At 36.2% G+C, this 24802-nt stretch overlaps 1 pseudogene; it reads right to left on the bottom strand.

Annotated features, from left to right (window-relative positions):
* Positions 1-24316, bottom strand: part of LOC103671888 — a 28997-nt pseudogene extending 4681 nt beyond the window's left edge.
* Positions 24317-24802: the final 486 nt, after the last annotated feature.

Raw genomic sequence — 24802 nt, 5'->3', positions numbered from 1 at the left:
AATATAATAAGTTACCCACTTAAAAACCAGGTTGTGAGGCATAGATTTGTTCCTAAGTTGGCTATTTGGAAGATGGAAGGCATTTTTCCATGGAAACAATTTTAAGGTGAAGTCAAAAAAATGAAAAGAAAAGAAAACTAATTTAACTGCCAAAGTCAAAATGGTCCATTTTCAATAAGGAAGAGTGGGAGAGATGTTCTCATAAAAGCTGCAATTAAAATTCAGTAGCATAGATGGACTTTTTAAAATCTTTATTTGTAATATTTGAAGACAAATGACTTTAGAGATATTTAATCTATTTCACTGTCTTCTTTGATTTTGAAAGTTACCAGAGACATGATTTGAGAGAGAGCTCTTTACTAGTGTTGGCATGATGACTGGGAAATAAAAGAATTAAAAAATTTAAAAAGCCAATGGTCATTTAATTTCATTCAGAATGAGAGATTTGCTCAACTCCACTTAAATCCTGAGACCCCTCAAACTTTAAAACTTTGTGTTAAAAGTAGGGGGGGAAACATCACCAGTAGCTTTCACTGTGTAACTATCCCTACCTTTGCTCAAATATATAGATTTTTTTTTTTAAGATTTTATTTATTTATTTATTTGACAGAGAGACACAGCCAGCGAGAGAGGGAACACAAGCAGGGGGAGTGGGAGAGGAAGAAGCAGGCTCACAGCGGAGGAAGCCCAATGCGGGGCTCGATCCCAGAATGCTGGGATCACGCCCTGAGCCAAAGGCAGACACTTAACGACTGTGCTACCCAGGCGCCCCACAAATATATAGATTTCTAATCAGAAGATGCTGATAACTCAGGGAGTAGCTCTGTTAAGACAGGTGGAATGTTTATATATTTTTAAAATCTGCTCTGAGAGGGGGCACCTGGGTGGCTCACTGGGTTAAGTGTCTGACTCTTGGTTTCCACTCAGATCATGATCTCAGGGTTGTGAGATTGAGCCCCACGTTGGGCTCCACACTGGCCAGGGAGCCTGCTTAAGATTCTCTCTCACCCTTTCCTTCTGCCCCTCCCCCTGCCCTCTCTCTCCATCTCTTTCTTCCCCTGAATGAATGAATGAATGAATGAATAAATAAATAAAATCTTCTCTGAGGTAAAAATTTCCGTTTTAAAGATTAATAAAGAAGATGAATCCTTATGATTTTTTTTTGTTTAAAAGATTAATAAATGAAGATCCAGAAAAAGAAAACTTAAGCAAATCTGTCTATGCAATTTAGTCAATAAAAATACAAATATTTACTTATTTTAAATACTATTAATTCTACTTAATTCAAAATATCATATTTGGAACTGTTTCCAATACCCTATCAGAAAGTTTATTTCACTTATGCTGGAATATTTTCAGACTAAATACTGTAAATGGGAGAAGATGGTTTAGAATCCATAGCTTATTAATACATTGTTCAGCATTCTGAATAAATGGGACAAACTTCAGAAGCAATCATAATTTCTATGAAATTCTATGTTCACCAACATAGAATTTAATAATTCTTGGTTGTTTATATATTTTGGAAGCATCAGTGTCCTTCTTGACCTTCTAGCAGTGAAATAATTGGGCATCCCACAAAGATTCTAGTTTCCATGAGCCTGATTGTGGGAAATGGAAATCCCATATTATTATATCCCAAGATTATACTTACCATGGAGAAAATTGCATGATCATGCTGACCTAAAAGTTAATATGCATTGGGCACTTTGCATATATTCTGAAACCTTGCAATAATGAAGGAAAATTGCTAGTAGTTTCTGTAACTACTGTACTATAGTTAATCTGTATCGTTTCATCATTAAAATAAGAATTCTTCCTTTTTTTTTTTTTGAGCACCAATATAGGACCTCTTTCTTTACCCAGTCACAAATACACAAAATTCCTTTCCCAGCTTTTATGATAGGAATACACTAGTGTCTTCTCTCACGCACACACACACAAATTATCTTTCCAATTCCCCACTTCCCCTATTACAGCACAAATTTCACTGAACAAGAAGCTTGAAGGTTGAGCATATTCCCATAAGATTTTAAACATTAGAAGGAATGTGCTTCTTAGGTCATTATTTTTAGGAAGATAGTATGTACTTTTCCAGGCAGAGGTTTCATTTTGATATGAGCATGATTGATATATTCACATATAGTAGTTCTGTGTCATTTGGGGGAGATAGGCATCGCCAAACACACACACGTGCATCATGTGGTATATGAAAATATGGCTTCATTAGATTTTTGTTTAATTCCGGGAAGTACTTTCTTGGAAACATATATTTCAGAAGGAAAAAATATATATATATTTCCGTTTTCTGGGAAAGCAAAACCAAGGGGCCGAGTATGACTTTTCTTTACAAAATATTTGCGTGGTCTTCCAACCCTGTCAGTATATTGGTGGATGCTGTCTTTCTTCTATATTTTCTTTCTCCCTGTATGGAAGCTAAAATGTGACTAGGTGGGCAAGAAAGATGTTCTATATAAAGTTCTTTGGCAGCAATTTGAATCTATTTGCTATCCTGGCTTATTAATCTATACCCCACACATGTGAAGAATTACATATGCCAAACCAAAAATCTTATTTACTATAAAATAAAATTTTAAATACAATATTCTATAAATTATACTTATTTAACAAAAATGTTTCCATTAATCTCTTGCCAAATGTTATTACGTAAGATATACTATACGGTGTTTCTTAGTTCAAAATCATGACTGGGAACAGTTTTGAAAAAGGACAATGACTTTTAGAAACTCAAAGGTAACAGTTTTTTGTATTTTTTCATAATTAATCTTGTGTGTAAATAATGGGCTTTGTAAGATTCTGTTTCTAAACCCCATTCCTAAAGTCTTAATCTTCATAAAATTTATTAAAAGTACACTAATTTAAAATTCTAGTTAAATAAAAATTAAGATATACTTGTTCTAGAATTACCAAGCAAAAATTTGAAAAGGAAAAGGCAGTAACTGATGTCAACTGATTATACTGTGTTTAGTAAGGTTTTGTCCAAACCAGCCTTATTTTCTATGGTGACAGGATTAGCAAATTACATGTTGTTGATAGAGAAAGCCCTTAACTTTATTTAGGCATTACCAAAATCTTTCATGGTATTTCTTCTAAAATACCAGGAAGGTATTTATTGGCACAGCAATATAATCCACTGAAAAACTCCCAAAGAGTATGAATCTTAATGGATTCATAGCAATGGGAAAAGATGTCTTTTATGGACTGGTACAGGGCTGTTAACAGTTTTATCAACAACTTGGAAGATGAGAGAGAAGACATGGTTATCAAATTTATAAATGATTAAAAACCAGAAAGGTTAATTAATGTAAGAAATAAGATTCAAGCAAATGTCTGTAAGTATGAAAAGCCAAGTCAGCATGATGAATTTTGACAGATATAAATGTAGAATATGTATTTTACACTAAATGATATATAAAAGTAGCTGTGAAAACCAACTTGAAAATGATTATGTGTAGTTTTCTGTGTCCAAATGTGTGTGTGTGTGTCCACGTGTATGCCGGCAAGAGTTAGTAGTTTTATTTACAAATAAATTTTACATTAACTAAGAGTATCAAATGACAATTAGAAGAAGTGCCGGAAGCTTGAGTTGCACTGATAGAAAAATATTGTCTTGACAAGAGAAATACCAACTCCTCTGTGCTCTCTCTGGTTGTACTGCAGCATTATATGCAAGTTTGGGAACCACAATTCAAGGTCAACAATGACAAACTGGATAACTTTTCCATCAGTGATTCTTAATCTTCGGGAGATCACAGATATTATCTCCTTAGGACTCTCAAAGAAGCTATAGATATCTCTCCAGAAAAAAAAAACACATATACACAGAATTTTATATACAATTTCAGAAGGTTTACAGCATTCCTGAAACTCATATATGAATTTCCTATGTGTTCATGGACTTTAGCTTAAGAATCTCTGATCTAAGACCAAGTAGTGAGGCAGTAAGGATTGTTGGTTCTCTAACATATGAAAACAGTTAAAGGAGTTAAAGATGTTTAGTTTGAAATAAAGAACACCAAAAGGGTAGGAACAAAATAGCTGTCATCAAACATTTGAATAATTTTCGTGTTCAAGAGTTATTATATTTATTTTATGTATCTCCAATGAGAAAGATAGAAACACCAGAGAGACATATTTTGTGTAAGTAGAAATAGAATGAATGGGAGGAATTTAATTCAATTTAACATTCAATCAGTGCTTTCCACATGGTATGCTAGACTAGGAGGGCGAATGTAAAAATCAAATGAATAAAACATAGTCTCTTTCCTTGGGATGTTTGGAGAAGAAAGTTCTAGCTCAAAAAGTAAATTCCCTTTAAAGAAGAATATTTTTTAAAAAATGCCAGCCCTTTTATGACTATATGGTATAGATATTTTATCAACCTAGAGTAGATTTTTATTACTAGGAAAATAATGATTTGAATGACCACACTTAGTAATGCCAATGGAGCATATTTTAGTAGGGCTCATTGCCCCATGAAAAGGAACATGACAGCAACTTTGGGGGCTACCCATAGCTTTATTCTGAAATTTCCTTTGTATACAGAGGTGATAGCTAGAGTGTAGGTAAAAAATATGTGTGAAGCCAATGAGCATCCTGAGAAAAAGGAATCCAGATTTCTTCCTCTTTTAGGATCCACCTTATTAGAGCTTCTGTCATAGATTGAAATGTTCCAGATGGATATTTCCTGCAGGAAAAGAACCTCAAACTAAACTGTTTCCTGAAAGGTGACAGCAAGCCCTATATGTTCTTGAATGAGAGCTCATTCTAGCAGAGCATGCTATTTAGGTGTGGAAGCCCTACTGACCCAACCACATTGACAGAGCGGGTCCATTTCAGTAAAATGTTTGACCATGTCGGTGTAATCCAGAAGAACTGCAATCTTCAGAGCACAGAGTAGCATGCCATCCTTTAGTACTATCTACTGGTACCTGGGCTGGTAAAGTTATCTGTGAGCCACTGAATGCAAATGTGGGGGGCAGGGTTCCATCAGTTCTCAACATTGACAGTCTTTGGGTTGCAGTGGAACTATAGCATCTGGGAAGTGGTCACAGTAGGCTCTCCAATCCTTGTCCTTGTGAGGAACATTAAAAACTAAAATTATGGGCTAAGGGTGTAGAAAATCAAGAGGGAGATGCTGGTCTTCCTGGAGTTATTAATTGAAATCATTAATAAAAAGGAAAGAACAAAACCATCATTTGTTCCAAAGGTCACTGAATCCCGAAGGGAGTATACCTGGATTTGTAAATTTGCATTTTCCTTTCCTGTCTTGTCTATTATAAGTTAGAATAGTGATGGGAACTGAAAAGAAGATAATGCCCTAGTTTATTTTCTCAAATTAAAGTCCAAAAATTATGGTAGAAGGAATGTTTTCTCAAAGCCTAAAAATCGCGCTAGAAGGAAACAAGATCAATTGACTGATATAATGCACTGCTCACTGCAAAGGGCCTGTTGACCTTGAACACTATTTCCTTGATCTATAGGTTGAATATGAAAACTTTAATTCTGGATAGTTCTAGAACATTGATGCTTCTGTGGATGGACATTATCATCAAATTGATGGGGCTTTACCCCATGGTAATTAAATATACATCTATGGGTTCAATGCCTAGTCATCAATACATATTTTTTTAATTAATAAAAATTCAGATGACTTTAGTGTGCAGCCAGGGTTATGAACCATGATCATAGAGCAATGATTCTCGAAGTGTGGTGTAGCAGTGTTAGCATCACCAGGGAACCTGTTGGAAATGGAGATTCTCTGGTCCAATTTTGACCTACTGAATCAGAAACTCTGACAGATGGAACTCAGCATTCACTGTTATAATATGCCCTCCGGGTGATTTTAGTGCATACTCAAGTTTGTGAACAATGTCATAAAGCCTTATGAAGAGTTGTAATTTTTCTAATTAAGTAAATTAGGTTTGTTCATTAACCAGTTACAACCAAGAGGTTATGCTGAAGGTAGAGAATTATATCTATGATTCTTTTGTATATACCCACGATCTAGATAAATGTAAAACATGCACCGAGTTCTCCATAGTATGTGCTGCTTAACTTGCCGCTGTGTATTTGAAGGTGATTTGTATGCCTAAAATGATAGAATACCAGTCATGTTCATCCTGTACTAAGTCCCTTGCCACTTAGGTGTTTCTTCTGTAGTAGAGGTGAATAGGGATAGATAAATCCCTGCCATTCACTTATTCAACAACTATTCATTGAGTGTGTACTAGGTGCCCAGTATTATTCTGAATTGTTAGGATACCCAATGAGCAAAATAGACAAAGATCCTTGCTCTAGAAGAGATAACCTTCTTATGGGGGAGTCAGAAAAGAAGCAATAAACATTAAAGTATGAATTATGTATTATACGTGAGAATGATAAGTACTATAGAAACTAGAGAGCAGGCAGGGTAAAGAGATTCAGAATTGTGGAGGAAGAGGGGGTGAGGGAAGCCATTTGCAATATTGAATAGAGTAGATAGTATAACCCCCAGAGAGAAAGTGAGATTTGAGTGGAAGGAGGTGGAAGAGAAAGCTAAGCAGGTGTCTGTGTGAAGGGCTGTCTGTATGGAGAGGGAAAGGGAATAAAGCCTGTAAAGTAGGAGCATGCCTGGGGTGTTTGAAGACCATAATGGTGGCCAGTGTGGATGGATCAGTGTGCACAAGCATGAGCAATGTGAGCAAAGGGGAGGTGAGGGAGATAGTGGAAGACCTTGCAGTCTGTGTAGAAGGATCTGGGCTTTTACTCTGAGTCTAATAGGAAGACATTGGATTGATATGATCTGACTTACCTCTTAAATGGATCACTCGTCGCTGGGTGAGATCAGACCGGAGTACAACAAGGGTAATAGCATTAAATCAGAAGTCTCTTGCAATAATCTAGGAAAGAAAGAATGATTGTTCAGATTAGGGTGCCAACAGAATATCTTGTGTTAAGAGGCTAGATATATTTTGAAATTGGATCCAGTAGAATTTGTTTATGAATCAAGTGTACGTAGGGGGAAAAAAAGAGGAATCACAGTTCATTCTAAGGTTTTTAGCTTGGGCAACTGGAAGGATGTTGGAAAGGACAAAGTATTGAAAATACGAAAGAGATGATTTGTAGTAGTAAGACTATACACAGTATCATCTCTCCCCTTAAGCCTAAAGTGTTCATTCTCAATGTCAAGGAACGCCAGCCCTTTACCCACCCTGTGCCCTATGCCAATGGATGGCTGAGTTTAAGAATCGTGGTATTTATGTCCTTTAACCTGCTCACAGTACTTTCTCTGAAGGATACATACATACCTAATAGATTTTTATTCATTTATTTATATATTTAGTCAACACTGATCCAGCCCTAGGAGATGGGAGGCACTGGTGATGAATTACTAACATGGCAGACAGGGTGCTGCTAATGTGGAGCCCACGGGGAATGAGATAACTTGATCACGCAGGACCCTGTGCTGCGACTTGACAAGTCATTTTATTCCTCTGCCTTTTCCATGCTACCCAACTGGTACCTTAAAAAAGTCAGCCTCCCTCATTTGATGCCAGATCATGACTGATTTTGGAAAAGAATACCTGTAGGATTAAAATAGGTGTGGGCAATGTTGTGTTTCACACTATGAGACAATGTAGGGAAAGGTAACTAACATTCTGTGAAGCCATTAAGGAGAATGGATAATATGAACCTGCCTGAAACGACTCAGGCAAATTACTTCATTCTTTCTGAACAAGTTCTATGCGTATGAGAAACATAAATATGTCTTACATGGCTATAATCATATAGAAAGTTAACAAAGAGATCGAAACTACAACATCTTAAAAAGCAAAAACTGATTTCTTAGTCCCCAAAAGGAAGACCCTAAGTTACATGTAGGAAAATAATAATATTCCCTAGACCCTGATTTATTAAAAAGGCCATTTGTGCTTCCAAATGAGGCTTTTGGTAGGTCTACAGATATTAGCAAAATGATTTCCATGAGAAATTAGCAAAATGATTTCCATGAGAAACCAAAGACTTTATTGACATATTTAAGTTTCCTAGATGATTGAAAATGTTGTATGCTTTAAAGACCAATACCAAAAAAAAGGTATCATTAAAAACTATTATTTCCTGTAGCTACAGACCCATTTTTTTCCCAGTACTTAGGCCTTTGTGATTTCCCTACCCCAAAGTGGGTTATGAAAGAATTTGATGAATTAGATGCAATCTAGGCATCATTTGACAAGATTTTTCTCTTTGTTAGTTCAGAGCACCTTTTTGATACAGAAAGATAAAATAAAAACATTACATTTTAAACTATCCTTTGGGGAAAAATTATATGCCTAAGGGCTGTACCCTTAGAGAAATGATGGCTTCCTAGAATATTGTTACAAGACATATCCCTCCCTCTTCATTCCCTCTCCACCCCCAGCAATAACACAAACAAAATAAATAAATAAATATTGCAGAAGAACTACTTTCAGAGGCATGATTTAGCCAAGTCAAGTGCAATATGTATCATCGTACAGCACTACAGGCATACTTGGAAAAATAATTTTATAGTATCAGTTCCATAGCCACGAACCCTTCTGTGCAACACTGCCTGGGAAGCACAGCTAGCTTGGAGTGCCAGCTGTCAGTCAAAACCTTGACAATGTGCCAAACCTGTGCCGAGCACCATGGCTTTCACTATAGGACCTCCAGGGAAATGTATGTATTTGTGTGAATGTGTTTCCAGAAAATCCTGAAAATTCAGGAAATTCTAATAGGTAGGGTAGAGAAGGTATGTGGAAGAAGAGACAGATTTTCTAGGAGAGATTATTATATGAAGGCTGACCTAGGATAATCTTCGAAATGGAAGAATGCAAAACTGGTTCTAACTGTTCTAGTAGGTATCTGTGTACTCCACAGCAATAACTATACAGTAACGTGTACATTACCAGCAATGCATCTAGGTTTCAGTTTGATCTTTGAAAAGATCCAGGTCATTGTTTTAGAATATGATGCATTTATGCATGTATGTTTGTTTGCATGTATGCACACACGCAGTCCACATAAACCAGTACAGACATGCAGGGGTCAACTGATACGGGAATCCTGAACCTTCTCAAATCAACAGATAAGATTGGATCTATTCTGAAAAGGAAAGCACAGTCTATTTTGTGTGGTTTATGTCCTTATAAAGCTGAAGATCCTCTCTGGATGCCTAAACTCAGTTTCCAAGGACAGTCTCTGCTTCACTCTGGCACATTATGCTTATCACAGAATTATGTTTTCTTCAAAGTTATTACTTGAGAGAAGAACAGATGCCGAATATCTAATTTTTCTTCACAGATCAAGTAAATTTTTTTAAAAAATTTTTTGAATTGATATTTTGGATGGCATTCAGTGTTCTTCTCTTTAAATTTTAAGAGTCGTGGATATCTTGCCAAGCATATAACCCAAATTGTATTGGAACTGCAACACTTTAATAAGAAGCTTCAGATATTGCCTCCCCCACCCCCACGTGGCAGGCCTCTCATTTATTGGAGCCATCTTTTACCAAGCTGCCAACTTCCCCTTTTGCTAAATGCTCATAAAACTCCATCTTCTCATTGACTCTGATCTTGAGTTCACATTTTGTTCCTCAAGGATCCATTCTCTGAATCTGATCATCTTTTTTTTCTTTTTTGTTTTTGCCACTCACATCCTACACACTGTACCTAATGTCACTCGAGAATCATCTTTACCTCTTGGAGACATTGCCATTTACATTACTAGGACAGGGGCTCTAGATGTAAAGGCTCTGTCCTTCATTCAAATAGCAAAAGCAGTCTTATTAAATTGGAGTTACAGCCAGCCACAATGAACTTCTCTTCAGACCAAACACCTCTTTTATCCTGTCTGCCCTTTCTTTCTGAAAAGAATGTTAGCGTAAGTAGTAGTGACAGGTCTGGAGAAGATGAATTTCATAATATTGCGGAAAAGAACAATAATAAAAGAAACATTTCACTCCATTTTTACTGACTCCCCAGAGAATACATGAAATTAAATGAGTTATTTAAATAAAGCACACTAGGTCAATGATTCCAGTGCAAAAAAAAAAAAAAAACACCACCACCACCAACAACAACAACAAAAAAACCCAGTAGCTTCATAAAGGAGAAAAAGTATTTTTTTTTTCTTTTTTAAGGCAGAAGTTCCGTTTCTTCAAAAGAAATCTTAAGTAGAGGAGGACCAATGTAAAGTTTGCCAGCTTTTCTACTCAAAAAATATGGAGGTGAAAGTTGGAGGCCTTCCCTCCCACTCACAAAGTCCTCAAGTCTCCTCAATGTCAGCAGTGAAGGACTTTATTAAAATCACTGAGGAATCTCAGAGCATGTTTTGAAAACAATAGTGTTAAGAGATACCAAGCTCTGAGGGCAATGTTTAAGATTTGGGAAAATCTCCTGATGATGTAACTTACCTGGTAATTTCTTAAAATTATTACCTGAATATCTTTGCTTCAAAAGAAGAAATATTTAGGGGGAAAACGGCATTATAGATAGGTTTGCCTATCCGATTGTATATTAATATTTCCAAGAATGGGCCCAAAACTGCATAACTCATTGCCACATTGAACTATATTCTGTTTAAAGAGCGTGGTAAAGTGTAGTCAGATTCCAAAAGTATCACTTCAGCTGTGGTTCTCAAAGGACAAATATACAAGGTGACCTAATACCAAGCAGTAGATCCTCCTGTGGAAGTAAGTTTTGCAACTGGTTTTATTTTGGCACAAATGGCAGTTATGGTAATTTTCATTGCTCTTACTAATGTCATTTTCCCAGAGATCACTGGGGACCATGAAAGATGGTACTACTTCTGTGATCAAATAGCCTTGTTGAAGTTTTATTTTCCCCCTTTCCATAGAAAAGATTTGATTTGAAGTAAAAATTTCATATATATAAGGTAGTTACATTTTCTTTGATAGGAAAATATAGTTTTCTTACTAGGGTTTTTAAAAAATTAACCATTTGCTTTTTGTTTGCTTTTGCTTTTGTTTGTTCTTCCACAAAGACCTATTGTTCTGCATGACACGTTCAATGGTTCAGTGTTGATTTCGGGATAAACTCTAGGGTCTCCAGCTTCCTTCATAAAACTTTTTTTTTTTAAGATTTTATTTATTTATTTGACAGAGAGAGAGAGACAGCCAGCGAGAGAGGGAACACAAGCAGGGGGAGTGGAAGAGGAAGAAGCAGGCTCCCAGCCGAGGAGCCTGACGTGGGGCTCGATCCCAGAACACCGGGATCACGCCCTGAGCCAAAGGCAGATGCTTAACGACTGAGCCACCCAGGCGCCCCCTTTCATAAAACTTTTGAACAGAACATCTCTATTACAGTCAGGCTCTATCATTTTTGCAGTACTGGATACTTCTGCCTGTACAGTTTGTTGGTGTACACGGGAGCCCATTTTGACAGATTACATTTGCTGCTCCTTATGGAGGTACTAAATCAAATGCCTACTGATATTTCAGCCATTTCAACATCATGTTCTAATTAAACTTGTTCAGTCGATGGCAGTCACCATGTTTTGAAATCATATAATATTTAAGCAGTAGTTCTCATATGATGCATACATACCATGCAAGGAGAAAGAATCGTGCTCGTGCTTAAACATGTTAAAAGATGCTGTTGATTATGAAGTCTTAAAAACAACTTTTCATTTGAAGAAAACCAGTTCAATGTCTAGGTAGAAAATCCTGACTGAGAATATCAGAGGAAATGATAAAGAAATAACTTTGATTTTACTTTTGAGTAAGATTCAACAAATTATCAACCTTTGGAAAGGGGAGCAGAAATTCCAAAGAATATGATCTATCCGTTGAGATAATATTAAAATAGGTGTGAGGATAGAGTAACTAGACAGTGCTCATTTCTCATCAGTTTTTTTCATGAGAGTTTATTTATTTGGTGTCAATTTTAATAGTTGAGAGTTATGAGTTAGAGACAAAGTCTCTTCAATGCTGGAGAGATACTGGATTACCATCAGTTGCCTTTCTTTGGTCTCCCTGGGCAACAAGGATATGAAGATCAAATAGGCAGGGAATTTCAACAGAATTTCAATATTATAAATACAGTATTAAAGTAAATGAAATAACATTTAAAAAACTGGGTCATACTGAGAGTTAACTCAGTCACCTCATTCTTATCTTTGTGTGTCTGACTTATTTCACTTAGCACAATGTCCTCAGGATGCATAGATGCTTTCACAAATGGTAGGATTTTCTTGTTTCACGTAATTGTGAAATTTTTCAGTCATTATTTTTTCAAATGCTTTTTCTCCTCCATTTACCTCTCTCCATTTACAAATATATTTAGCATTTGATATCCCACAGTCCTTAAGTTTCTATACATTAATTTTTTTTTCTTTAAATGTTCTTAAGATTGGAAAATATTATTGATCGAATTTATTGACTGCCATCTCTATTCTGCTGGTAAGCCCATCCAGTGAATTTTTAATTTCAGATATTGTATTTTTTGGTTCTTGATTTTGTATTTAATTATTTTTTAATAGTTTCTAGTTCTTTGTGAGATTTACTATGAGCATGTTACCCTTTACCACATTCAGAGTGTTTTTAATTGCTAATAAGTCTAAAGTCTTTTTCTGTTAATTCCAATATCTGGATCATCTCAGAGTTGACCTCTGTTAAGTATATTTTTTCTTGAAAATGTATTGCCTTCTCCTGTTTTATTTATGTCAAGTGTATTTTTATTTTTGTGTCCTGAACTCTGTGAATGTAGTATCATGGAAACTCAGGATTACTTTATATTATTACAGAGTGTTGATATTTTTGTTTTAGTGTGCAGTAGTTTTATTGGACTAGAATTTGTAGTCTTTATCTTTTGGATTGTGATTCAAATCTCATTTTCCCCCTTTAGCATGGCTGTTTGCTACCTGCCCCCCACATGCATGGTCAGAGCTGTCAGAGACTTAGGTAGAATGTATACACAGAATTTAGGACTCCCTTTGCTGTTTATTCCATTTCTGTGATTCCCTCTTTACTTTCCAATGGCTGTGGTTACCCTCATCCTTGACTTCTGGTCCATCAGGTCAGAAAGATCCTGGGTACCAGTGTTTTAGATGCTGTATGTAGCATCCTGACTGCAGCTGGACTCAGAATAAAAGCTAAAAATATAGAAAACTCACACCTTCTGGTCTCTTCTTCTAAATTGTGGCTATCATCCAGAATCTCTCTGCTTTTGTTTACTGTTCAGAGACTTCAAGAAGGGGTGTGTGTGTGTGTGTGTGTGTGTGTGTGTGTGTTTCCCAGAGCTTATAGCTATTGTCTATAGGAGAGTCAGTCTGTTAGTAGTTTACTCAACCACAGTGGAAACAAAACTTTCATTAGCATAACACAAATACAGCAAATTTTTGTATTGGCTAAGGAAGGTCAATATTTTGCATATATGTGGTTGTAAAATTTCTACATTTATTTTGGTAGATATTTAAATAAATCTGTGTCATTTATAAGTAGTATTTTTTTCAAGTATTTAAGGAAAATCTATAATTTAGGAAGGTACTAATATTATTTAATTAACTTATAAGTGGGAAAATTTAATAAATATCGCACTATATAGCCCCCAAATATTTCATCAAATCACAATCCTTAATGAGAGATCAGAAAAATACATAATATGATTTCAGTGGTAAACATTAGAAGCATTATTATTAAATTCAGGAACATGAAGATTATATACACCTTCTTACTGAACTAATTCAGTTAGACAAGACAAAATTTATAATATCTACCTATTAAAAAAAGAGGAGGGACAACTTTCAAATTTTGTCTGAATATTTTTTAACAATACTCCAAATGAATTAAATAAGAAAGTATTAGGAAAAAAATATAATTTGATAATTTAGCCAATTACTGAATGAATCTACAGAGTACATGATTTTTAATATTATAATAATAGCCAATGAGAAAATATAATAAAGTAATTAATAGTATTATAAGAAATAGAAATCTACATCTTCCCAAGAAATGTGTAACACTTATTAAAACTCTACAAAACTTTACTGGGGGTCATTTAAACTAATTTAAGGAAGGCAAAAATTATAAACATATTATCCATAAAAAAACCTATAACTTTAATGATATCTCAGTTAAATATTATTTCAGGAAATGGTTTTTTGCTGATTTGCAAACTAATTTTAAAGTTCACCTAGAAACATAAATATGTTAGAAGAGCCTGGGAAGGGACGCCTGGATGGCTCAGTAGGTTGAGCATCTGCCTTCAGCTCAGGACATGATCCCGGGGTCCTGGGATTGAGCCCCACGTTGGGCTCTCTGCTCAGCGGGGAGTCTGCTTCTCCCTATGCCCCTCCCTGCTCATGTTCTCTCTCTCTCTCAAATAAATAAATTAAATGTTTATTATTTTACTTTATTTTTTTAAAGATTTTATTTATTTGAGAGAGAGAGAGAGCACAAGTTGGGGAGGAGAAGCAGACTCCCTGCTGACCAGGAAACCTGATGTGGGGCTCAATCCCAGGACCCTGAGATCATGACCTGAGCCGAAGGGAGACACTTAACCAACTGAGCCACCCAGATGCCCCATAAATAAAATCTTTAAAAAATATAAATAGCTTTCTAAGTAGATGATCAATAGCCTTAAAAAAAGAAGAAGAATAAAAAGAAATTCTGGAAAGAGGGATAATGAGGGAGAGAATGTCTTGTCAAGTTAAAATATAGTACTTAAAACAATTGGGTATTGAAGAGAGAATATACTAAATGATAACTGGAAGAAATTATCAGTTACCAAAATAGACCTAAATATATATGATCATTTAATGCTTAATAAAGTTGGCTTTTTAACACAATGGTAAAATGGATTTGTTTTCTAAATGTTAATGAAACAAATGGCTTGCTTTTTTGAGAGGGAAAAGGAGAGGTAGATTTATAATTCACTGATTATTCTGAAAAAAAAATCCAGATAGATCAGATATTTAACAGATTTTCAGTGTGTGTTATTAATGATTGACTTTTACCTGTGTTACATAGATTTGTAGGAGTTCTGGAAAGATAACACTGACATGAAGAGAATGAGGTATGGGGACTGCAAATGCTGCCCATCATTTATCCTGCAAATTAGGAAGCCCCATAAGTATATCTCTGTATTTTAAATTATATTCCAGGAGATGTAGGATTTGTTGATCAACATGAATAAGATTCTGGTCACCTATTGTTGGAAAAGGTACCAGCATGGAGGGAAAAATGTTACTGAAAGCTACAGGAATTCACATATACTGGGGGAAGGATTGGAAGGAGAAAGTGATAGCAGGGGCACAGTGCTTAAGATTCAAACTAAAGACTCAATTCTCAGATGACCACATTTATACTTCAGAACCACAGGACTTAGGTTTCTTGTAATTCATTGAGATTTACTGAGTCAAAATATAATTTTTTGTCATGGTATTTTTGTATAGCAAAAGATTGCATTTCCATTTTGAAAAAACAAAATCCATTCACTCTTCTTATTCCCACATTCATTTTTTAAAAGATGTATTTATTCATTTTGAAAGAGAGAGAAAGAGAGAGAGAAAGCAGGGAGATGGGCAGAGGGAGAGAATCTCAAGCAGACTCCATGCTGAGCATGGAGCCAGATGTGGGGCTCAATCTCATAACCCCAAGATCACAACCAGAGCCGAAACTTAGCGCTGGATGCCCAACCAACTGAGCTACCCAGGCACCCCTCCCACATTCATTTTTAATTCATCTCACAACCTCAAAAGTTGAGTTGACCTTCTCCCTTTTTTATATTATTGCACATAACACTTATGTTTTCCATTGTCACTGTCCCCTACTTCAACACGTTTTTCTCTCTGTTCTTTGCCTTTGTCTTTTTTTCTTTTAGTCTTAGAAGAGTGAGTTCACACTTAAGTGATCTCTGCCAGCTCTTGCCATTTTCTTTCCACTGGCTTTGTCCTTAAGTCCCTACCATCTGACTTTCCTCCCCAGCAATTTTCTCCTCCCAAGACCTAATTATTAAAGCCAAAAATATGTTGAAAAACAATGCCTCAGCCCTTCTACTAAGCCTTATGGTCACATTCTTCACAGCTATTTACAGTTCATGAATCATCTTATCCTTCTTAACCAACCCCTCTCCCTCTACAACTCTCCCATCAGCGATAATAGCACCCCACCAATTAAACCTTTCTCTCAAATGTCAACGTTCCTGTTTGAAATACTCTGCCAAATTTCATATTTACAAGACGGAAGTGAGATTTTTCAAGGAAAAGAAATGGCCAAAAAAGAACTTAAGTGTGAGTTAGAAAAGAAGGCCAATAAAGAAATACTTGCTAGTTGAATCCTGACCCCCTATGTCAGCTTCTACTGCCTTGCGTGGGCATAGTGATCTTGCCAGCGTTTTAGAGCCTATGGTCTATCATTCAAGATGACTTTTTTAGAGCTTTGTGTTCTTGTAGCCTGTGTTTAAAAGCTGTTTTTAATCTTTCAAAATATTAGAGTAAGTAGTAACAAATATTGATAAAAATGTCAAATTATACATGTCCATCATCACAACTTCTGGAGATTTTAATACTTCTCGATCTCCATGGCAAAGTGAATGTGTGAGTCCCAGAAAGTGACAGACCAGTTTACAAGTAACATACCAAAGCTGAAATCCACAAAATCTATAGAAATGTGGACTGGGCCAAAGCTCAGTGAAGGCATGAGACAGAGAGCTCAACATTGACTATTTTAAAATTGTATCATGAATGAGCTCTTCCAGTCAATTTCAGAATAGCTAATCAACTCTTGTTAATATATTCATAATTGGGTGAAGTATTCAGAAAAACCCGATGTATATGACCAGCTTATGGATGGACCTCGTGGGCTTCCTTCCAAAAAAGACATCACCAACCTGCTGGACTTGAATCAATTAGAGAAATAAAGGATCCAGCTAGACTATGACTCTGGGCAGAGACACAGATAAAATCTAGGCAGGAACCCAGTGTAGAAGAGAGATCAGATGTAGTGAATGCTCTTGGGTGCCATCAAGATTCTCTCTTTGGAACAGAGGCTTTCATTCTCCCTATCCACTAGGATGTGATTCCTGTTGATGGCTTACAGCTGAGTTCCTCCCCAGGCTTTGCCTCAGGATAAAGGGATATATCTTGTCAAACTTACACCTCTTCCCAGGTAGCCTACATCTAATGGCCTCTGATGTGGGGATACAAGGACCCAGCCTCTTTCCTCACATTGGGAAAACTCAGAAAGGCCAGTCAAGGGCCAGGGTTCACTGTGGAATGGGCTGAGGCTTTTGCTACTGCATCATAGTTGAGGTTCCCTCTGAAATAAATCCTGCTTTCTTCATTTCCTTTTTGTCACCAAGTACACCATTATGGACTGAATGTTTGTGTCCCCACCCAAATTCATATGTTGAAATCCTAATCCCCAGTGTGATGGTATTAGGAGGTGGGGCCTGTGGGAGGTGAGATTAGTTCACAAGGGTAGAGCCTTCGTGAATGGGACTAGTGCCCTTATAAAAGAGACTCCAGAAAACAATCTGGAGTCCTTACCCTCTGTTAGAACACAGGGAAAGGATGACTATCTATGAACCAAGAAGTGGGCTCTCTGCAAACATCAAATCTGCTGGCACTGTGATCTTGGGACTTCCCAGCCTGTCTATTGTTCCTAAGCCGCCCAGTCTATGCATCCTACTATAGCAGCCTAAACTAAGACAAACACTCCCTGATAAACTTCCTACATCGTAATCATTCTCACTGTTTGTTCTTGGGGAACCCAAGCTAAGATATTAGGATTGGGTTCCAGTGCTATGGTGGGTAAGAAAAATGTTAGAGATCATCTAATCAGTCTCCTTTTGCAGAATCCAGGTTGCAGTCCAGTCCATGGACAGAGGCTGCTACTAAGGAATCTGGAACTCATCCCCAGAGCACCCATCTCAGAAAGGCTGGAAAGGGGTTATATGAAAAGAATCAATAGGAAAAAGGAGAGCCAGTCAACAATCTTGTTTGCTTCTTGGAGAAATATGTCTTGGAGTTAAACAAAAAATTTTTTTTAAAACCCCAAAAAACAAACGAACAAACAAAAAAATAGAAATGAGCTCTAAATGTGAGCTTGCCTCTTGCTAACTGTCAAAAGTGATTGCTGATATTTTCCTCTACAATACAGAGATGTAGAAGCTGATTTTGAGTACTATATGAGGTAGTATTTGTGAAGTGCTTACAGAAAATAAGGAGCACCTCCTTATATGTTTGTAACTATTACCTCATTTAATTCTCAACATAATATGTAAGGTAGCATCTTTTGTCTGCAACAGTGAGTAATTAAGTAGCATAAGAATGATAGAAAGAAAGAAACCAAAATGTATGCAATAGTCAGTAGGTCACAGTTTGGGAGGAAGAAGAGCTCAATGGCCCAGAAGATCAATTAGCTTTAAGGGACAGACAGAACTTGGAACAGAGGTCTCCTGGAGCTCTTACTCTACTTCATTCTCTAGTACTCAATAAATACTTGAGTCTCTTAAAAATTCATCATGTGAGGCAAAAAAGAAAAATTCTCATAGGCGAATGTTTGAAAGAAAATGGTTTAATAGAAATAAAATAAAAGCCATAAAATCATTTCAATCATTAGGGATGGGGAACTTCTAGAACTATGTTCTTATAAGTTCTCTACCTCCATAAGGTAGCAACCTCTGTCCATGGACTGGACTTCAACCTGGATTCTGCAAAAGGAGACTGATTAGATGATCTCTAACATTTTTCTTACCCACCATAGCACTGGAACCCAATCCTGATATCTTAGCTTGTGTTCCCCAAGAACAAACAGTGAGAATTTCATACTTAAGACAAAGCTATTAGTCACTATACCCATACTTTGAAAAAAAAAAAAAAAGTGATACTGTGTGGGAAGTGTTTTTTTTCCTAATGGAATACTCCCTTTGCATGAGTGATCATTAACAGAAAGAGACATGGAGGCTCTTATCAATTTTTATTTGCACAGTAATTGAGAAGGAGGGAATTCAGTTTTTTTTCAGTTTTTTATGAAAGGTGCCCTACTTGGTAATTAATTGACAGTGCATTTCATGATTGTTCTATATAAATGGTGTAAGAGATAATCTGTTCCCTTTTTTGGATTATACCTTGATGGCTACTTATTCTGGGGAACAAAAACCTTTTCACATTTTCATCCTAATAACATTAGAAACAACTGGGACATACTGGACGTTAATTCAGTCACCTCATTCTTCCAATCCTGTGTTCCTCTAGCAAATTAACTTTGGTTTTATTGTTGGAGAAGGAGGGGCATAATAATAGAAGGCGACATCAGTAATGTCACTGGCTGATCATCCAGACAGTGCCTTCTGGCCGCACTTTTGTGATATGACATCAGTGTTGCACCTCGCCTTCAGTTTCATGGGCTTTGTAGCGTTTGTTAGTATCCCTAAGATAATCTAAGACAGGGAAATGGATTTATATTCATCAAAATACCAAGAGAACAAAACGTGCATGTATTGATTTCCACTGGAAAAAAAAAAAAAAAGAATAGAATGTTCAAATGAGCCTTATCCTTTTATTCACTTTCTAGAAGCTGCATCTGATAATAATTAGAAAGTTGTTTTTAATTAAAGTAAGGCAGTGAAGTGGGATACTTTCTATAGATTTTTGACATCAGATTTTAATAGTCTTTTGCATCCATCTCCACAGTCAGTACATATGCTAAGCAGACCACAAGCTAATGAGCATTGTCCATAGGACCTCCACCATGAGAAACTGAAGAATAAACTACCAGCTTCTCTTTCTGACTCTGGCATTTCTGTTTCTAATCAACCATCTACCTTCAGTGGCTATCCTTTTCCTTTTAATTTATTAATAACATTGTCTTAGTCACAATTTTAAGCATGCTAATGTAGTCATCTTTTGATAGAAACTACACCCTCATTTCTTGATTAGGACCGCCTATTTCTAAGAAATAATTACTTAGGTGGGTGTTTTTCCATATGGCTGAGTTCATCCATTTACATATTGATTTTCTGCAATCTATTCTCAAAAGTTTAACAGATTTTTAAGTTCTGAAGAAAACTGGTGCTTGTGATCCTAGACTTCCCAGCCCGTCATTGTTCATAAGCCAGCCCGTCTATGGTTTTATATTACTCTCTAGAATGTGACTGAAGAGTTAATCCTTTTATCTATTCCTCCTTTGTGGTTTATAGTCTATACTATCTTATAGTAATTTTAAAACCATTTATATATTCAGTATTTTAAATATATCATCTTTTAACATGGTCCAAAACCCCCAAAAAGGTGATGGGTATTGAGGGCACGTGTTGTGATGAGCACTGGGTGTTATACACAACTAATGAATCGTTGAACACTACATCAGACTAATGATGTACTATATGTTGGCTAACTGAACATAGTAACTTTCTTAAAAAGATCAAAATATAAAGAGAAATATCTTTTGTTCACCTTGGTTCTCCACTTTTCCTACTACTTCCATTCTACAAACACTAGTTAATCTCTCCTGTATCTTTCCACAGTTGTTGGATACAAATAAATGTAAATATATATTTGCTTAGTTTCTCTTACTACACAAATGCTAGATTACTGCATCCACTGCTCTTTCCTTCTTTAAAATTTAGCAAGACGCTTTGGAAAGCTTTTCAAATTCACGCACAGAGAACTACTCATAATTTTTTCCAGCCATATAGTATTCTAGTGTATTAATGTATCATAATTTGTTTAATCAGTTCTTTATTAATTAATATTTAGTCTTTTCTATTCTTTAACAGCAACATGACAGTGAATAACATGAACATATGTCATTTCCTCTTTGCATAACTGGTATTAGACTTGCTATGCCAAAGGACATGTACCAGTGTATTTTTAGAGATATTACCAAATTTCCCTCCATATGGTTTGTACCATTTTATACTCCCACCAGTAATTTATGAAAGTATGTTTCCAGAGCATCTTACCAACTTCTGATTTTTGCCAATTTCTTATGAGAAAGTGGCATCTGATTGGAATTTTAATTTACCTTTCTCTGTAAGATTAGGAGTAGAATTACATTTATTCGTTGAGCAGCTCTTTATTGAGTCTTTACTAAGTGCCAGCCTTATTCTAAGTAGTGGGAATATAAAAGTGTACTGAACAGAAAAAAATCATATAGGTATGTGATTATACAACATATAGTATATTGGATGGTGATAATGATGAAGAAATATAAGTAGAATAAGGTGAAGGGGGAATGAGAGTTAATATAAGATTTCATTGGTAGAATTACATCTGGGCAAAAACTTGAAGAAGAAGAGGGGGTGGCCTAATCAGATATCTGGGGAAAATGAGTTCCAGGTAGAAGAAACAACCAGAGCTAAGTTCTCAAGCAGGGAGAATATGTAGCATCGTGGAGGAATACGAAGGAGTTCAGTGTTACTGGAGCAGAAATGGAGAGGGGAAGAGTGGGTGAAGTTGTCAGAGAGATAATGAAAAGCCACAGTGCACAGGGCTTTGTAGACAAGTTAAAGGATTTTGGCTTTCATTCTGGAAGAAATGGAAAGCTGTTGAGAAATTTGAGCAAAAGAAAGACATGAATTTGAACTGACACATATTTTAAAAGGATTCCTCTAATTGCTATTAGAATTGACCATCCAGAGCAATGATGGAAACAGAAAGGCCAGTTAGAGGACTAGTGCAGGAATCCTATAGACATGATGGCAGCTTGGCCCAGCCTGGTAGTGGTAGACCTGGGCTGTCAGCTTCTGGGTATATTTTGATGATATAGCAAAGAAGACTTCCTGAAGTTTTGGATATGCAGTGTAAGGGAAATAAAGGCGTAAATTACTCTTCCAAGTTTTCTGGCCTGAGCAAGTGGAAGGATGGAATTGCTATTACCTGGATTAATTTTTAGACCTATTTGTATTTCCTTTTTTTTTTTTTAACTGAACTCTCTATTCATATTCTTTGCTTCTTTTTCTATTGTGAGTCTGATCTTTTTCTTAAAGCTTTCAAGATTATCTGTCAAAAAATTACCCGTTCATAGGTAATATGAATTCAAAATATACCAGTTTATTTTTTTTTTGCTTATGTTATTTTTTTAAAAGATTTTATTTATTTATTTGCCAGAGAGACAGCCAGTGAGAGAGGGAACACAAGCAGGGGGAGTGGGAGAGGAAGAAACAGGCTCCCAGCAGAGGAGCCTGATGTGGGGCTCGATCCCAGGACTCTGGGATCATGCCCTGAGCCGAAGGCAGGCGCTTAACGACTGAGCCACCCAGGCGCCCCTGCTTATGTTATTTTTTAATGTATTTTGCTTTTCTTTTGTTTATTTAAAGGCATGAAGATGTCCTTTTTAAAGTTACTTGAATGTATCCATTTTAATGGCTCCTGAATTTTTAGTCAAAATGAGAAATGCTGTTCTTGCTCCAAGCTTAGGAATAATGCATTATTTTATGGTTTTAGTTTTATACATTTGCATCTTTAATCCCTTAGAAATTGATTCTGGTGAAGGATGGAAGGTATGAATCTGACTATGTCTAGATGACTGTCCAGTTGTCCTAAGACCATTTATTGAATTAACTGTTTTTTCTTCACTGATTATATATGCTGCCCTTCATAGGTCAGATTCCTAAATGCACTTGGGTCCAATTGTGGCATTTCTATTTTGTTCCTTTGGTTTTCATCTCTGTTCATGAGACATGACCATAAAGTCTTATTTATTTAGACTTTGTAATCATTTTAATAAATGGTATGACTAAGCCCATCTCTCTGATCTTCATTTTCATAGTTTCCTGTCTATTTCTGTTATTTTTCCCTCTGAGCTTTAGAAGCACCTTGATTATTTGCAAAAAAGAAAAGAAAGTGCTGTTCTCTTATTTAAATCATGTTAGAACTATACATTAACTCAGAGAAAATTGGCATCTTTATATTTTAAGACTTTCTATCAGAATATAATCTGTATTTGCATTTGTTTCTGCTTTTTTTCTTTTTAATGGGAGATGTTAAACATTTCTCCATATGAATCTTGTGCTTTTCTTGTTAAGCATATCATCTTTTTTTTTAAATCAGTCTGTTCCTATTAAAAATGAGAGCATTTTTCTTTTACCATAAATCATCAAAGTGGTTTCTGTTTTATATATTGAATGGTATTGATTATATTGATCTTATACCCTGTTGATTGCATTTTAATGCAGTTTGTGTGGTTTTTCAATGGGTTCTATGGTAGGCTTCAGTATCAGATAATTTCTAATGCAATGAGTGATAGTTTAAACTCCTTCTTCCTAATTTCCACCTAATTTTTTAGCTAATATTTTCAGTAAAATTTAAAAAAATATAGTTGTGAAAATGAGCAGACCCTGTGATCTCACCCTCATGTTCCCATGTTATAGAAACCTATAAATTAGATGAGGCACCATGCACTTCCATAGCATTGAGGAACATTCCCTCAGAAAGTTCATCACAATAATGATTATCTGTTCACTCTGTATTTTTCCTTCTATACTGTGAGTTTTTTTAAAGCTATATTTTATCTACATTTTATTATTATATCCCCAGGCACATAGCACTCCCTATAAATATATTTTAAATGAATGATGAGACAGCTTAACAAAGATTATATATCTCTGCTTAAGGAACTTATGTAACAATATTTAAACATCTTTTTGTCTCTACATGTAAGTGCTTCTTCATTTGAGATGGTGTGCTACAGTACACAGAGCAAAGGGCTCAGAGCCCAGCACATTTCACTGCTTTCCCTTCTGGCTCTGTGATTTGGGGGATAAGTCTTAATCTTTCCAATACTCAATGCATGAAATGCAAATAATGTATCATCAAAGAATTCCTCTGAAGAACAAATGAAGATGTTGTGTCCAAAATGAAGATCAGATTCTTTTTTTTTTTTTTTTTAAGATTTACTTATTTATTTGAGGGGGGATGCACAGGGAGAGGGGAAGAGAATCTTAAGCAGACTCCATGCTGAGCCCAGAGCCCAATGTGGGGCTTGATCTCATGACCTGAGATCAGGGTCTGAGCTGAAAGCAAGAGTGGGATCCTTAACCAACTGTGCCACCCAGGCACCCTGCTGTGGTAAAATTCTAAAGCCTCATGTTCTCTTCAAACAGGGTTTCTGCAGGGCAATATTGATTCCACGTGATGGTACTTTTGTTCTATTTCCCCACAGGTATGAATTGCTGGCATTTTGTCAGTGTTGAAGTAAACTCACCCCCTGTATCTCACCCTTTTCTGTGGGAATAGCTTTCCTTCCTCCTCGTCTGGGTATGCAGTTTGGAATTCTCTTCTGATGAATCACTTCGTACCTATCTGACTCGAACTTCTCTATACTCTCCATGCCTCCTATTTATTGAGGACAGTGTTAATAATAAATCTCTCCTCAAAAAGAAGAGAACTATTTCACTGTGATTCCTGAACATGGCCCTTTGGAGTTCAAAAAGGAATCTCAAGACAATGCAGCCCTCCTATCCCCCCTTTCGTTGGGGAAAAGATGGGCGGTTAATATGTAGAAAACAGTGGCTTGACTTGCAGCCAATACTCTCAGTGATCAGATACTTCCATTTTCTGAGGCAATTCTTTTTCATTTAAATGAAGACTAAAACAGAAATAAGGCAAAGCCATGCTCATGAAATCATATTACAAACGGGGAGACAACATCTCATCTTGCATGACACTTCCTCACCCGGTTTCTCATCCCGCTCTGATCCACAGGTTAACAGACATGATAATTTATTCTTCATAGGAGGCATTTCTACCTATTGCTACCGATTGCTCTCTGAAAATTGAAAATAGCAGCCCCACTACCATCCTTCAAAGGCTGAAC

Source organism: Ursus maritimus, unplaced genomic scaffold (genome assembly GCF_017311325.1).
Source record: "Ursus maritimus isolate PB19 unplaced genomic scaffold, ASM1731132v1 scaffold_6, whole genome shotgun sequence".
In the NCBI taxonomy this organism is placed as follows: domain Eukaryota; kingdom Metazoa; phylum Chordata; class Mammalia; order Carnivora; family Ursidae; genus Ursus; species Ursus maritimus.
This window is presented reverse-complemented; position numbering and strand designations above follow the sequence as displayed.